This window comes from Nerophis ophidion, linkage group LG13 (assembly GCF_033978795.1).
Source record: "Nerophis ophidion isolate RoL-2023_Sa linkage group LG13, RoL_Noph_v1.0, whole genome shotgun sequence".
Lineage (NCBI taxonomy): Eukaryota > Metazoa > Chordata > Actinopteri > Syngnathiformes > Syngnathidae > Nerophis > Nerophis ophidion.
In genome coordinates this window covers 33,317,529-33,333,657 of record NC_084623.1, presented here as the reverse complement: position 1 = coordinate 33,333,657, position 16,129 = coordinate 33,317,529, and the positions used below count along the sequence as shown (strand labels likewise).

General features: G+C 42.5%; 1 long non-coding RNA gene across 1 annotated transcript; it reads left to right on the top strand.

The window, feature by feature from the left end:
- Nucleotides 1-1,562: 1,562 nt before the first annotated feature.
- Nucleotides 1,563-3,923, top strand: LOC133564949 (uncharacterized). The gene is made up of 3 exons (XR_009809383.1): nt 1,563-2,021; nt 2,555-2,645; nt 2,753-3,923. It is a non-coding gene; the product is annotated as an uncharacterized LOC133564949 (long non-coding RNA).
- Nucleotides 3,924-16,129: the final 12,206 nt, after the last annotated feature.

The following is a 16,129-nucleotide window of genomic DNA, read 5'->3' as shown; positions in this document are numbered from 1 at the left end:
TGAGAACACTGACCGAAAAAGAGAAATCAAGCTGGAAAGACTCATTGAATAAGTTGGTTTTTGCATATAATAGTACAAGATGTGAAGTCACTGGCTTTTCTCCTTTCTATCTTCTTTTTGGGAGGACGCCAAGACTACCTGTCGACTCACTCTTCCGCCTGACACCAGCAACAGTTACGCCTGACCACAAAGAGTACATGCGAAAGTGGCGAAAAGGGATGCAGGAAGCCTACGAAATTACGAAGAACAATGCCAGAAAGTCAGCTGAAAGAGGAAAAAGGAACCATGATCGAAAAGTGAGGAGCTCAGAATTGGAACCGGGAGACCGTGTTTTGGTCAGGAACTTGACCCCAAGAGGAGGAACTGGCAAGCTACGCAGCCATTGGGAGGAAATTATCCACAAGGTTGTTCGTAGGGTGAATAAGGATGCTCCAGTTCACGAAGTTGTACCGGAACAAGGAAAAGGGAGAGATAACAGAATACTACACCGCAATCTCTTGCTCCCGTGCGATCACCTGCCCTTGGAGGTTCCCCTAAAAGTTGCCAGACCGCAGAGAAAAAAACAGGCAACTGAGGGGACGAACAATACTCAGCAAGAGGATGACAGTGATGATGACTCAGAGGATGACTGGTTTTATTACCTACCTCTACAGCCTCCTCAAGATGCACGGCCGCAGGCATGTAATGAAGAGGAGCATACTGGCCAGTCGGCAGGCACTGAACCTACAAGGACACTTGACAAACAAGGAGAGGAACAGGAAAGACTGCTACAACCGGAGGAATTTCACAGCAGGATTGATTTGCTGGACTGCGATGAAGCATCTGGAAACCACAGTGACAACGGACAAGCACAAAAGCGGTCAAGGAGGGAACGACGACCACCAAAGATATTCACCTATGATGAGTTTGGTAATCCAGCCTGCTACAATATGAATGTCCCAGCCAGATCCATGTACCCAATGCAACATTACGGAGCCTATCAACCAGGGACCCGGTGGTCAGATTCTGTTCAGGCCCCCACCTATCAACCTGTGCTTCTGTATGGGTAACCACTCACATGGACTCTTGTGAAACTGAACACATCACACCCATATATATACACATACATTCATGGACTCTTTGACACGCAGATTACACTCATGGACTTTTGTGAAAGCAGAGTGCACACTAACATACACACATCCCACTACACTCATGGACTTTTGTGGAAGCAGAGTGCACACAAACACACACATCCTGATACACTCATGGACTTTTGCGAAAGCAGAGTGCACACAAACACACACATCCTGATACACTTATGGACTTTTGCGAAAGCAGTGTTAATACACACGCACACTCGTCCTGGACTGTTGAAACAGCTGCGATTTAGAATAGACGTTACCGGTTAAGCGCAAGGACTTTTTGTGGGCCGAATGTCTATGCACGAACTGTTGAGAATCTGTATTGTGGCTGCCTTATTTGATGAATGTCAAGGACGACATCTATATTGAGGGGGAGTGTGTAGTAGTTATAAAATTGCTGTGAATGTGAACACGCAGGCAGTAAACAGGAAGGAAGAAAAACAAAGCTTTAATTCATTATAGAAAAACAAAGCTTTAATTAATTATAGTGTCTGGTAAAAGTAAGAAAGAAAAAGGAGAAAGAACATCATAACTAATTACTGTACAAAGTTGAAAAAAAGGGTATGAAGACAAAAAGCTGTGATAAGGTGATCTGCCATCTATTACTTTTGACTGGTGCAGAAGAGTCTAAAAAGAGAAATGAAAAAAATAGTAATCTGTGTTAAAAACATTCTAATGTTTGTTTGGACAATACTTACTGGATTTATGTTGTTTTTCTGTAGTACCTGCGTTTTAAAAATGTCTAGTTGTTGTTTTAGTCACTGATCGGGTTTTGACTACTTTTGCCTAGCTTACCTGGTAGAGGGAGACACGTTCTTTCATTCGGCCATTACAGACTGGACCTGAATGAATAAGCATCGTGTCCGTGTTTCTGTTCAATATCCCACTCCTCTACTGGTAAAGAAATGTGGTTATTCAACACTTTACAATGTATTTTTGCTCTCTGTCTGTAAGGTACTTACCTACATGTTTTAAAGCTGCCTGCGTGTGAATGACTGTGTGTGTGTGTGTGTGTGTGTGTGTGTGTGTGTGTGTGTGTGTGCGTGCGTGCACGTGCGTGTGTGTGTTGAGATTAGTTTGATGCAGAGATGTATTTTTTTATGTTGTGTAGTCGTTTTTGAGATGAAAGATTTTGCTCTGCTATTGTTATTTTGTAGAGGAAACTGTTACTTTACCAGTTATATTTGGTGATGATGATTATGCATTTCTATTTGTGTTTACACTAAAAGAGTGTCAGTTCTGATCTGATTAGCTAGTGATACAAATATTATAAAAATATTACATATTTTTACAGATTTAAGTTCCAGCACAATGCTTTATTTTTCTACTTCTTTCATGTTTTGAATAGAGAAATGTAAATGTTTAAAAAAGGTGCAATGTGTATAAAGTATTGTTTCAAAGTGTGTGTTTTTGGAAAATTGCCATTACAGACTGGACCTGAATGAATAAGCATCGTGTCCGTGTTTCTGTTCAATATCCCACACCTCTACGGGGGGGGAACATATGCACCAACGTCACCGCGTATGTACCTATGTGTGCGCGTATGTATGAACTGTATGAAAAAATATACATATGGAAAAATTATTCTGTGTATGTGTGTTTGTATGTACAATATGTTTGTCTACCAGTACGTGCAAGAGTAAAGTCCCAGCCACTCAGGGAGCCCAACCCAGGTGCGGTACCCAGGGAACAAGCGACTACCGATCACACACTGACAGGCCAGCCAGCAACTGGACCCCCAAAACCAGGCCCAACGTGCCGCCATTCTGGCTTGCAGCAGGCCGTAGACAGACACGCCCCGCAGAGGACAAGGCACAGGAGCAGCAGGAGACAACCACTCCCAAGTCAGTGAGAGGTCATATCCCATGCAAGCAGAAAGACTGGACGCCCCATTAGGAGGGTCCGGAAGTTCCTCGCAGCCGGACGGGATGATCGCACCGCCCTACAACAACCGAGCCCCCATGAGCCCAACCCTGCATGGACCCCCATCAATGGAGATGTAACATCCAGCAACTGCACCGGCGCAGCCTCCCCCTGAGAAAAGAAAATAAAAGCGGGGAGGAAAGGAGGAGATCACAGACACGTCGACACACAACGCCACTGCCCCAGCAGCTTGCCACCGTGCAATACCATGCAACGCAACGAGGCGCCACGATAGACCACGCGTGGGGAATAGACCCAGCAGGCCCCCAACAAGATAGACGTGGAAGGGGTGGGCGGCGGCACCCAGGGGCCCCAGACACACAGTCTGGCTGCAGCTGCCCGAAACGGCGACTCCTGTGGGGCAAGCAGGCTCCAATAATAAATTATAAATGTATAAAATATAAATGAATTACATATATATTTTGTAAAAGGCTTCCTGCCGCCATTGTGTGGGTTGCGTGGACCAAACAGGAACGATATCGCTTCGCACAGGTTTGACTATTTATTTTTCAATAAGTAGCTCGCAGTGTCGGTCGGTCGCTCTTTCAGCTCCATCTCCGCTGTTCGCGCCGGGCTCCTTTTCAGTCGCCGCGTCTTTCCTGTGCTGGTCTCGGTCGCTCCGTGGCTTTCCATGGTTCTCGCTCGTCTGATCGCTCGTCTGATCGCTCGTCTGGTTGTCTCCTACTTCCGCCACGAGTGTGCCTCCTTCGCCCCTTTTATGCTGCAGCAGAAGATGATGGGATTGAGAACAGGTGTGTAGTTTACGCACCTGACTGGGCTGGCTGCAGCATCACTCCGAGTGCGCCCCGCCTCTCCTCTCTGCTGCATGCTCCGCCTCCTGACCTCCATCTTGGGTATGACAGCTGTCGGCTCAGTCTCTCCACATATATATACATATATACACATGCATTTCTACATGTAAAAGACCCACGTCTTTTACAAGCTACAGCTGCCATTAATACAAATATATATGTATATATATTTATATATATATATATATATATATATATATATATATACATATATATATATATATATATATATAGTATGTGAATGCTTCCATTAAAATCTCCTGATGATGGAAGGAACCCCTCATGAAACAGTTCTGTAGAGATTAAGTAGTCCTGTGATTTTTCCCACACATACATATTGCGCTCTACCACGGTATCGAGCACTATTCTCTGGATAATCCAATCAAGACAAGATATATATATATATATATATATATATATATATATATGTAGGTGTGGGAAAAATCACAAGACTACTTCGTCTCTACAGAACTGTTTCATGAGGGGTTACCTCAATCATCAGGAGATTTTAATGGAAGCATTCACATACAATGGTTTGTATAGGGCACAGAGTGGGTGGGTACAGGCAGGCGTAGGGTGTGGTGAATGGCTCATAAGTTACCTAGGAGGTGTTTCCGTCTGTGGCGGCATGTTGAAATGATTTCACTGCGCTTGTTGAGGGATGATAGATCTGGATGATATATAATAAACAGTTTCTCTTTTAAGCATAGGTTGCATCTTTTATTACCGCTGTTGTAAGGTGTGCTGGATGCAAGAATTTGCCATGTTATTGAATATTCAACATTATTGTCTTTGAGGTTCTAAATGTGCTTGCTGAGTTCTGTAGAATTCCGCAAAGCCTGGTTTCTAAAGGAGGCGTTGTGATTATTCCATCTTGTTATAACGCTCCTTCGGTTAATCCTACGTACGTGTCGGATGTGTTAATGTCCTTGCGTGTTACTTTTGCTTGGTAAACGACTGATGTCTGTAAGCACCCTCCGTTGAGAGGGCAATCAGGTTTCTTGCGACAGTTACATTCCCTATTGGTTTCAGAGTCGTTTAGTCTGGGGGTGGGCAGTCCTTTTGCAATTACTTTGTTGTGGTTTGAAATGATTTGTTGCATGTTAATCATACAGCTGTAGCTCAATTTAATGTAGTTCTTGTTGAATATTTTTCTTAGGGTGTTGCCTTTGGGGAAGTGTTTGTCGATCAGAGTGAGGAACTTGTGGCCGATGTTGGTTGAGACGTTTTTGCTGAATGGCGGATTGTACCAGATGATGTTGTTTCGTTTTCTGCTCTTTTTTGGTTGGTTTCCTGGAGTGGGTTCATAGGTGAGGGTGAAGTTGTATCCGCTTTCATCAAGTGCTTTCTGGTACGGGGGGGTTGCTTGGTCGAATTCATCTTTGCTAGATGACAGCATCGATAGCCTTTTATTAATTCCGGTAGGTATTCTTTTCGTGGTGGTGGGTGGGTGGTTGCTGTCATGGTGCAAGTATTGGAGTGTTGTGTTGGGTTTCGTGAATGGTTGGTAGCTGTTGTTTCTCAGGTTGAAAGTGACGTCGAGGAAGTTGACGGTTTGCTTGTTGGCTTCAATCGTGATCCGAAGGCCGTTTTCTTTGAAGATTTGGCATATGCGCTTCTTGGTGTTCTCGCTGCTCCTTGGCGAGGCGCGGCACACTGCCAGTCCGTCATCACGGTAAATACCAAGGTTCAGGTTGAAGCTAGCAAGCTGGGAGAGGAGGAAACTCCCGACGAGTTCACACGTTTCTGCTCTGTCAAAACTCCCCATAGTAACGTCAAATGTTGAATTGTTCTTTTTTTGCCATGGTGTGCTGTTGCGGATGAGTATGGAGTTATTTGCGTGGATGATGATGTTTCTTCCGTTGCCTGTGATTGAGTCGTAGTCCGAGGCGAAGTCTAGTGCTTGGGTCAGTAAGTCTTGCGTGATGGAAGGGTAAAATTCTTCGATGTTGAAGGAGATAAAGTTGTGTTGTTGTTTGTCTTGGATGTTGTTAAACCATTTGATTACTGCTGCTGTATTTCTCCATTGGTTGAGTGGTGTTTTGTCCTTGATTTTTGTGTTGATTCTGTCCAGGATTATTTTGCTGATTTTTCCTATTTCAGATTTAGTTGGGTTTATTAGTCGGCATGTTGGGTTATTTGCGAATTTGGGCTTGTGGTCCTTCAATGTGATGAAGGCTTCCTTGTTGGCTGTGGCGTCCACCCTGTCCTCAATATCCAGTTCGGTTGCGATCTGCTTGTTTTCCAGGTGTATGTTCTGTAAAGTGTTGGGTTGCGCTTTTTTGTATGATTTGGTGATGTTTTTGTCCAGTATAGTGTTATGTTCTGGTATGTCCATTCTGTAGAAGTTTGTGGTTTTATCGGCGGCTATGATGAAGTTGCTGCGATGAGGTGGCGACTTGTCCAGGGTGTACCCCGCCTTCCGCCCGATTGTAGCTGAGATAGGCGCCAGCGCCCCCCGCGACCCCAAAAGGGAATTAAGCGGTAGAAAATGGATGGATGGATGATGAGGTTGCTTACTTTCTTGATGCGCTCCATGTCATTCTTCAGCTTGGTGAGGAATGGGTTGCGGGCTGGCTTGAATTTGACTGATTGTATCATTTTGAGCATGTCGTTCTCAAAGTCTTTTAATTCCTTGACTGTGGGTGGGTTCTTGGTAGATTTGAATCCGTAAGTTTCCTTTTGCGTTCCTTTTGTTTCAGGGTGGAGGAAAATGTGTGGTTTCCACCGCATCCTTCTTAGGAAGTGTTCCGTCTTTTCTATGAGTCTTTGCCTGTAGTCCTTCTGCGCGGGTATGGGAATGTTCTTCGTGGAGTAGTTGATGCTGAATTTTTCCATTTCGGATCGTCGTACAGTGCTCAACAAATGTCAATTTGGAGCGGGATATGTCTTGATTGGATTATCCAGAAAATACTGCTCGATACCGTGGTAGAGCGCAATATGTAGGTGTGGGAAAAATCACAAGACTACTTCATCTCTACAGAACTGTTTCATGAGGGGTTCCCTCAATCATCAGGAGATTTTAATGGAAGCATTCACATACAATGGTTTATATAGGGCACAGAGTGGGTGGGTACAGGCAGGCGTAGGGTGTGGTGATTGGCTCATGTGTTACCTAGGAGGTGTTTCCGTCTGTGGCGGCATGTTGAAATGATTTCACTGCGCTTGTTGAGGGATGATAGATCTGGATGATATATAATAAACAGTTTCTCTTTTAAGCATAGGTTGCATCTTTTATTACCACTGTTGTAAGGTGTGCTGGATGCTATATATATATATACATATATATATATGTATATATATATATATGTGTGTGTGTGTGTGTGTGAATGTGGAGTGAATGAATAATGGCATTTTAGTTCTCAATATTAAGTGCTTTTAGTGTTGTGAAAAGCGCAATATGAATCAAATCCATTAATATAATTAAGAGCAGTGAGGACCAGTCTGTGGCTGTAGAGGAGAGACAGCATCTGGGGAAGACACACGCCCAGGCTCGATCAACTGCAGAGAGGATGTTTTGTGTTATATGACTGAAATGCCCTGTGAAGCTGAGCCACACAACTGATGATGTGCCCTGCTAGTAAATCTTCCTCATGGGGACTGAAGATTTTTGGTTTTGGTTTGGTGCTTTGGTTTTGGTTTGGTGCTTCCAGATGGACGAATGAACATGAATGAGTTTTTCCACTTTGAGATGAAAGCTCTTTTTACCGCTATGTGTATTAAAGGGGAACATTATCACAATTTCAAAAGGGTTAAAACCAATATAAATCAGTCCCCAGTGGCTTATTTTATTTTATGAAGTTTTTTTCAAAATGTTACCCGTCCCGGAATATCTCTAAAAAAAAAGCTTTAAAGTGCCTGATTTTCGCAATCTCCTGTGACGTCACATAGCGATACAAATACAAACAAAGTGGCGGTTACCACAGCAAGATATAGCGACATTAGCTCGGATTCAGACGCGGATTTCAGCGGCTTAAGCGATTCAACAGATTACGCATGTATTAAAACGGATGGTTGGAGTATGGAGGCAGATAGAAAAAAAAAATTGAAGAAGAAACTGAAGCTATTGAGCAAATAGCTATTGACGCTATTCAACCATGTTTGCCTTAGCATCACCGGTAAAATGTGCAGACCAACGATCGGAAGTTTCGCATCTTGTGACGCTGGAGCAACATAAATCCGTCGATTGGTAAGTGTTTGTTTGGCATTAAATGTGGGTGGAAGTAAACGCTGGATGTAAATATAGTTTCAAATGTACATACAGCTAGCCTAAATAGTATGTTAGCATCGATTAGCTGGCAGTAATGCCGCGACCAAATATGTCTGATTAGCACATAAGTCAACAACATCAACAAAACTCACCTTTGTGATTTCTTTTACTTTATTGTTGGAAATGCATCTGCAGGATATCCATACATCTCTGTGCCATGTCTGCCTTAGCATCGCCGGTAAATAGCATGTTTGCATCGATTAGCATGCCGTGCTAGTCGATGCACATTCTACGTAAATCAACTTGAATCCATCCCTGATCGTGTTGTTACACCCTCCGACAACACACCGACGAGGCATGATGTCTCCAAGGTACGGAAAACAGTCGAAAAATTGGAAAATAACAGAGCTGTTTTGACTCGATGTGTATAATGTGTTTGACAAAATGGCCGATTGACTACCTAGGTGACGTCACGTTCTGACGTCATCGCTCCGAGAGCGATAAATAGAAGCACGTTTAATTCGCCAGAATTCACCCATTTAGAGTTCGGAAATCGGTTAAAAAAATATATTGTCTTTTTTCTGCAACATCAAGGTATATATTGACGCTTATATGGGTCTGGTGATAATGTTCCCCTTTAATTTCACTCATTTGCTTAGCTCTTTGCTTTTTCATCTGTTTCTGTATGTAATGCACACATTTGATTGGCTTAGTTCTATATATTATATCGAAATCCATCTTGATGATGGTAATAAAAAGAACATTGTTAATTCGATCTTCCTCCCTATCATATCTTACACCTCCAAGCTATGGTCCGCTTTCCTGTGAGAGCGCTGTGCACTCCAGTCTGCACACACATACGACATTCCTTCCACGCACGCATGCATGCACGCGCACACACCTCAGTGTTTCCCATTCATTTATTTGTGGTCGAAAATAAACTCTCAAGTGCATAATTGGCACTTTCAGGTTCGTCCCTGTCCATAAACAAACTATGTTGTGGTTGTGTTTTGAATACACTTCATAACTGCTTTGCCAGAGAAAAGGATGCATTAGAAGGGTTCCGTGGTGCCAATTTATGGATTTTGATTGATTGATTGATTGATTGAAACTTTTATTAGTAGATTGCACAGTACAGTACATATTCCGTACAATTGACCACTAAATGAATGGTAACACCCGAATAAGTTGTTCAACTTGTTTAAGTCGGGATCCACATTAATCAATTCATGGTAAACCCGAATACACTGGTTTCCTCCCACCTCCAAAGATATGCACCTGGGCATGGCCGTAATTGTAATTGAGGACACCTCGGTATTCTTTTTAGGTGCCAAAATGATGACTTTGAATGTACATTGTGTAGGAGATCATTTGGTTGTACATTAGCATGCGTTGATCATTCTCTCAATATAGGATATTTGGTCATGCACAGATTGTCACAATTTAACAAGCTGGCAGACCCAAAAGCAGACAAGGGAGGCACATTCAAAGTCCAAAGGGTTTAATTTAGGCAAATGAGGAATGAGGGAAAGGTGTCGTCGGCTGGAGTGGAGGTGTCTGGCAGGCAGGCAGGCTTAGAGGAGGTAGGCACTGGAGGCAGAGGAAAACAATGGTGAGTCGAGGAACAAGATACCAGGAGCAAATGGCACAAACGAAAGATCAACAAGATCATCAAAATCCTACGAGAACTGGCGAGAAGCATTACCACTTGGAGAGCTGTGAAACGATCTGGCAGCGTCATGTGAGGAGACCAGAGCTTTTGTGGAGTGGAGGTGATTAGCCCATGGCAGGCAGGTGAGTGAGATTATCACCACCAGGTGTGCCAGACTTGGAAGCCAGGAACCCAAACTCCGCCCACACATGACCACACCCAGACAGACAAGACAGACACACCAGACACTGCAGGGACTGTGACACAGATCGCTACAACTCCATCAACGTAATGCAAATACCGTATTTCCTTGAATTGCGGCCGGGGCGCTAATTAATTTAAAACCTCTTCTCACTCCTGCGCTTGCATGCGGTAAAAGTAAGCATGCGCTAATTATTTTAAAACCTCTTCTCATTTTTTAGTGTGATGTAAGCTTAGACCTTAAATCCTGCTGAATAGCTCTTAATCTACTTCCCTCTATGAGATTTCAAATTCCCGATATTGAAATCAGCCTTCTCCATTTTGAAAATGATGATAGGGGAAGTGTCACTCGTGACATTACGAGTTGGACCAGGTGGTAATACTAAGCATGCGCTAATTATTTTGCGAAGCGAGTTTGACCCGGCAGTAATTCAAGGCAGGAGCATACTATATGCCCTGCGGCAATTCAAGGAAATACGGTAAGTGCACTTTTACTTTAAAGGCCTACTGAAACCCACTACTACGGACCCCGCAGTCTGATAGTTTATATATCAATGATGAAATATTAACATTGCAATACATGCCAATACGGTCGGGTTAGTTTAGTAAATTGCAATTTTAAATTTCGCGAAAAGTATGATGTTGAAAAGGTCGCGGTATGATGACGCATATGACGACGCGTGCCCGTGGCGTCACGCATTGTAGCCATGGCCGGCTCTACGAAGGGGCAAGAAGGGGCAGAGCCCCCTTAAATAAATGTCTTGCCCCCTCAAATCAAAATTTGAGAACGCAAATTTTAATAAACTCACAAAATTACTACATTACAAGTTGACAAAATTATCTGCACTAGCGGTAAAATCCGCCGAAAAAGGGACACACACGATATAGTAGTGTGGGCTTCCCTCTCATCCCTCCCTCCGCTGTGCGTGTATTCAACATTCCACAGGCTGCGCAGCAGACACACACCCGCACACACCCCTCAGCCCTCAGTAAACATCCAATCACTGTTGCAGTATGAAAGTAAAAGAAAAGGAAAATGTGTCTACATTTATCATATACTTGTTAGGATGGGTGTAATTGTGTAGTCTTATCTGTCATAAACACGTATATCGTCGCGGACTTTCGGTGCTACGGAGTTCCTTTTTTTTTTTTTTACAACTTGACGAGAGCAGTGACAGCGGAGGCTCTGAGCAGCAGTGGTTTGGAAGGCAGAGAGCCTCCATTGTCCCTGTAACAAGCTACAAGTCATTTATGATGCTGTTAATGACGGTAAAAATGAAACATAAGGTATATATCCTGCTTAGCAGTCCTCCTCTGCTGTCTTCTGTTCAGAGCGGAGTCCCTAGCGACGGCCCATTTTACTCTTTTTCTCTTTTGTTCTCGCTCACGCTCTGGCTCTAGCTCCAACCCCGTCTTTCCTCCTGGCTGCTGCTTATAACATAGCGACAGGTGATTAGATAACAAGGCCCAGGTGGGCCATCTATGCACCTGTCGCTGATTTCGATGCCGGTTCTGGCACACCCCACTTTGCTGCAGGCTCGAAGGCCACGCACCCCCCTCCACAGTTGGCTTCAGAATAACAATGTTATTACAAAGAATAAGAGACCTATTATACTCTAGAAATGTTGGTCTTACTTAAAAATGCACACGTTTAGTTGTGTTCAGTGTTAAAAAAAATATGATATGGCTCTTACGGAAATACATTTTTAAATATTTGGCTTCTTGGCTCTCTCAGCCAAAAAGGTTCCCGACCCCTGCACTAGAGCATAGTGCTTCAACCTTGCAAACACAGGCAGCCAAACGCCTCCATGAACACTTGAAGCGTCGAGTCACAGACACTGCTTCCAACCTGGAGTCATTAAGTGTGTTGACCCTAGCAACACTTCTTGACCCCAGATTTAAATCACTCAGGTTCCGCAGTTCGTGTAAATTGAATGGCGCCATCATTCGGCTATGTTCCGAATGTGTGTCTGTCATCGGACGCACAAATAAGCCCATGCCGGGACTATCTGCAGAACAGCTGTCTACACCCACTTCAGGCATTTATTCAGCATTATTTGTTTGTGGTTAGAAATCAGAGGTGGGTAGAGTAGCCAGAAATTGTACTCAAGTAAGAGTACTGTTACTTTGGATATTTATTATTCAAGTTAAAGTAAGGAGTAGTCACCTAAATATTTACTTGAGTAAAAGTAAAAAGTATGTTGTGAAAAAAACTACTCAAGTACTGAGTAACTGATGAGTAACCTGATTACGGCAACAAATAATGTACAAAAACATAAAAATAGCAATGAGCAAATTCCGAGCCAGGAATATCCCTTAAGCAACTAAAACAATAATATATATTAAATAATAGTACATTAAAATAAAATAAAAAATTAAGGCACATTGAGCCAAAATAACTTAACAGCACCATAGGCTCAGTAGGCATTCATTGATTGATTGATTGATTGAAAATTGTATTAGTACAGTACAGTACATATTCCGTACAATTGACCACTAAATGGTAACACCCCAATAAGTTTTTCAACGTTTATCAATTACTTAATAAATGACCAAGTCGAGGTGATCTACCTCATATATATATATATATATATATAGACATACACACACATGTCACAAATAAATAATACACAAATAATAAATGAACCCACGCATTGCAACAGTAATACGATAGACCTAGTGCTTGTCAGGGGTATCACCGTTTCCAAAGTTACGATACTCCCGTATACTAAAGTATTGTCCGATCATTACCTTATACAATTCGAGGTTCAGACGCATGTTCGTCAAAGTAATAATAATAAAAACTGCTATAGCAGCCGCAACATTAATACGGCCACAACGACGACTCTTGCTGACCTACTGCCCTCGGTAATGGCACCATTCCCAAAGTATGTGGGCTCTATTGATAACCTCACTAACAACTTTGACGACGCCCTGCGCGAAACCATTGATATTGTAGCACCGCTGAAGTTAAAAAAGGCTCCAAAAAAACGTACCCCATGGTTTACTGAAGAAATTAGAGCTCAGAAATTATTATGTAGAAAGCTGGAACGCAAATGGCGCACGACTAAACTTGAGGTGCACCATCAAGCATGGAGTGATAGTTTAATAACTTATAAACGCATGCTTACCTTAGCTAAAGCTAAATATTACTCAAATCTCATCCACCGTAATAAAAACAATCCTACATTTTTGTTTAGTACGGTAGCATCGCTAACCCAACATGGGACCTCTTCCAGTAGCTCCACCCACTCAGCTGATGACTTTATGCAATTCTTTATTAAGAAAATTGAAGTCATTAAAAAGGAGATTAAAGACAATGCGTCCCAGCTACAACTGGGTTCTATTAACACAGATACCATTGTATATACGGCGGATACTGCCCTCCAAAATAGTTTCTCTCGTTTTGAGGAAATAACATTAGAGGAATTGTTACAACATGTAAATGGAATAAAACAAACAACATGTTTACTTGACCCTCTTCCTGGGAAACTTATCAAGGAGCTTTTTGTATTATTAGGTCCATCAGTGCTATATATTATAAACTTATCACTTTCCCCTGGCACTGTTCCCCTAGCATTCAAAAAAGTGGTTATTCATCCTCTTCTTAAAAGACCTAACCTCGATCCTGACCTCATGGTAAACTACCGACCGGTGTCTCACCTTCCCTTTATTTCGAAAATCCTCGAAAAAATTGTTGCGGAGCAGTTAAATGAACACTTAGCGTCTAACAATCTATGTGAAACCTTTCAATCCGGTTTCAGGGCAAATCACTCTACGGAGACAGCCCTCGCAAAAATGACTAATGATCTATTGCTAACGATGGATTCTGATGCGTTATCTATGTTGCTGCTCCTCGATCTTAGCGCTGCTTTCGATACCGTCGATCATAATATTTTATTAGAACGTTTCAAAACACGAATTGGTATGTCAGACTTAGCCCTGTCTTGGTTTAACTCTTATCTTACTGATAGGATGCAGTGCGTCTCCCATAACAATGTGACCTCGGACTACGTTAAGGTAACGTGTGGAGTTCCCCAGGGTTCGGTCCTTGGCCCTGCACTCTTCAGCATCTATAAGCTGCTGCTAGGTGACATCATACAAAAATACGGTGTTAGCTTTCACTGTTATGCTGATGACATCCAACTCTACATGCCCCTAAAGCTTACCAACACGCCGGATTGTAGTCAGCTGGAGGCGTGTCTTAATGAAATTAAACAATGGATGTCCGCTAAGTTTTTGCAACTCAACGCCAAAAAAACGGAAATGCTGATTATCGGTCCTGCTAGACACCGACCTCTATTTAATAATACAACTTTAACATTTGACAACCAAACAATTAAACAAGGCGACTCGGTAAAGAATCTGGGTATTATCTTCGACCCAACTCTTTCGTTTGAGTTACATATTAAAAGCGTTACTAAAACGGCCTTCTTTCATCTCCGTAATATCGCAAAAATTCGCTCCATTCTGTCCACTAAAGACGCTGAGATCATTATGCATGCGTTTGTTACGTCTCGCCTCGATTACTGTAACGTATTATTTTCGGGTGTCCCCATGTTTAGCATTAAAAGATTACAGTTGGTACAAAATGCGGCTGCTAGACTTTGTCAAGAACAAGAAAGTTTGATCACATTACGCCTGTACTGGCTCACCTGCACTGGCTTCCTGTGCACTTAAGATGTGACTTTAAGGTTTTACTACTTACGTATAAAATACTACACGGTCTAGCTCCAGCCTATTGTACCATATGTCCCGGCAAGAAATCTGCGTTCAAAGGACTGCGGCTTATTAGTGATTCCCAAAGCTCAAAAAAAGTCTGCGGGCTATAGAGCATTTTCATTTCGGGCTCCAGTACTCTGGAATGCCCTCCCGGTAACAGTTCGAGATGCCACCTCAGTAGAAGCATTTAAGTCTCACCTTAAAACTCATTTGTATACTCTAGCCTTTAAATAGACTCCCTTTTTAGACCAGTTGATCTGCCGTTTCTTTTCTTTTTCTCCTATGTCCCACTCTCCCTTGTCGAGGGGGTCCGGTCCGATCCGTTGGCCATGTACTGCTTGCCTGTGCATCGGCTGGGGACATCTCTGCGCTGCAGATCCGTCTCCGCTTGGGATGTTTTCCTGCTGGCTCCGCTGTGAACGGGACTCTCGCTGCTGTGTTGGATCCGCTTTGGATCCATTATGGATTGAACTTTCACAGTATCATGTTAGACCCGCTCGACATCCATTGCTTTCGTCCTCTCCAAGGTTCTCATAGTCATCATTGTCACCGACGTCCCACTGGGTGTGAGTTTTCCTTGCCCTTATGTGGGCCTACCGAGGATGTCGTAGTGGATTGTGTTGTGGTTTGTGCAGCCCTTTGAGACACTAGTGATTTATGGCTATATAAGTAAACATTGATTGATTGATTGATTGATGTCATATACATACACACACATATCATATATATGTATATTTTTTTTTTAATGTATACAGTATATAATTTATATTTATTTATTTTGCTGGTTTTGTTGACATGTTAAAGGTGTTTTAATGAATATACATGAATGTCTAACATATAGATTCCTATTTTTCATGAAGACAAGAATATAAATTGGTGTATTACCTGATTCTGATGACTTGCATTGATTAGAATCAGACAGTGGTACTGATAACGTCCACGTTTTCAAATGGAGGAGAAAAAAAGTTCCTCTTTTCTGTCTAATACCACATGAAAGTCGTTGTTTTTTGGCATCTTATTTGTCCAGGTTTCATATTCGTTTTTATACACTTTACAAGAAATACATTGGCGGCAAACTCCGTAACTTGCTAGCTTGTTTGCGCTGGCTTTCGGAGACTCTTATTTTTTTAACGCAGGCGCGATGGAGCGGCACTTTTATTGTGAAGACAGGAACTGTGCGATCAGTCTTTAAGCTTTTGACGGGAAGTACGGTTGAAATAAAACGTCTTTTTTACTTTACACTTTTGATTGATTAATTGAAACTTTTATTAGTAGATTGCACAGTACAGTACATAATCCGTACAATTGACCACTAAATGGTAACACCCCAATAAGTTTTTCAACTTGTTTAAGTCGGATCATGTGACCGCCTGGCTTTGTTTGATTGGTCCAACGTCACCAGTGACTGCATGTGATTGGTGAAACGCAGGCATGCGTAGATCCTACTTTGAAGGTCTGTGACAAACCAAAACAAACATTAACAGAT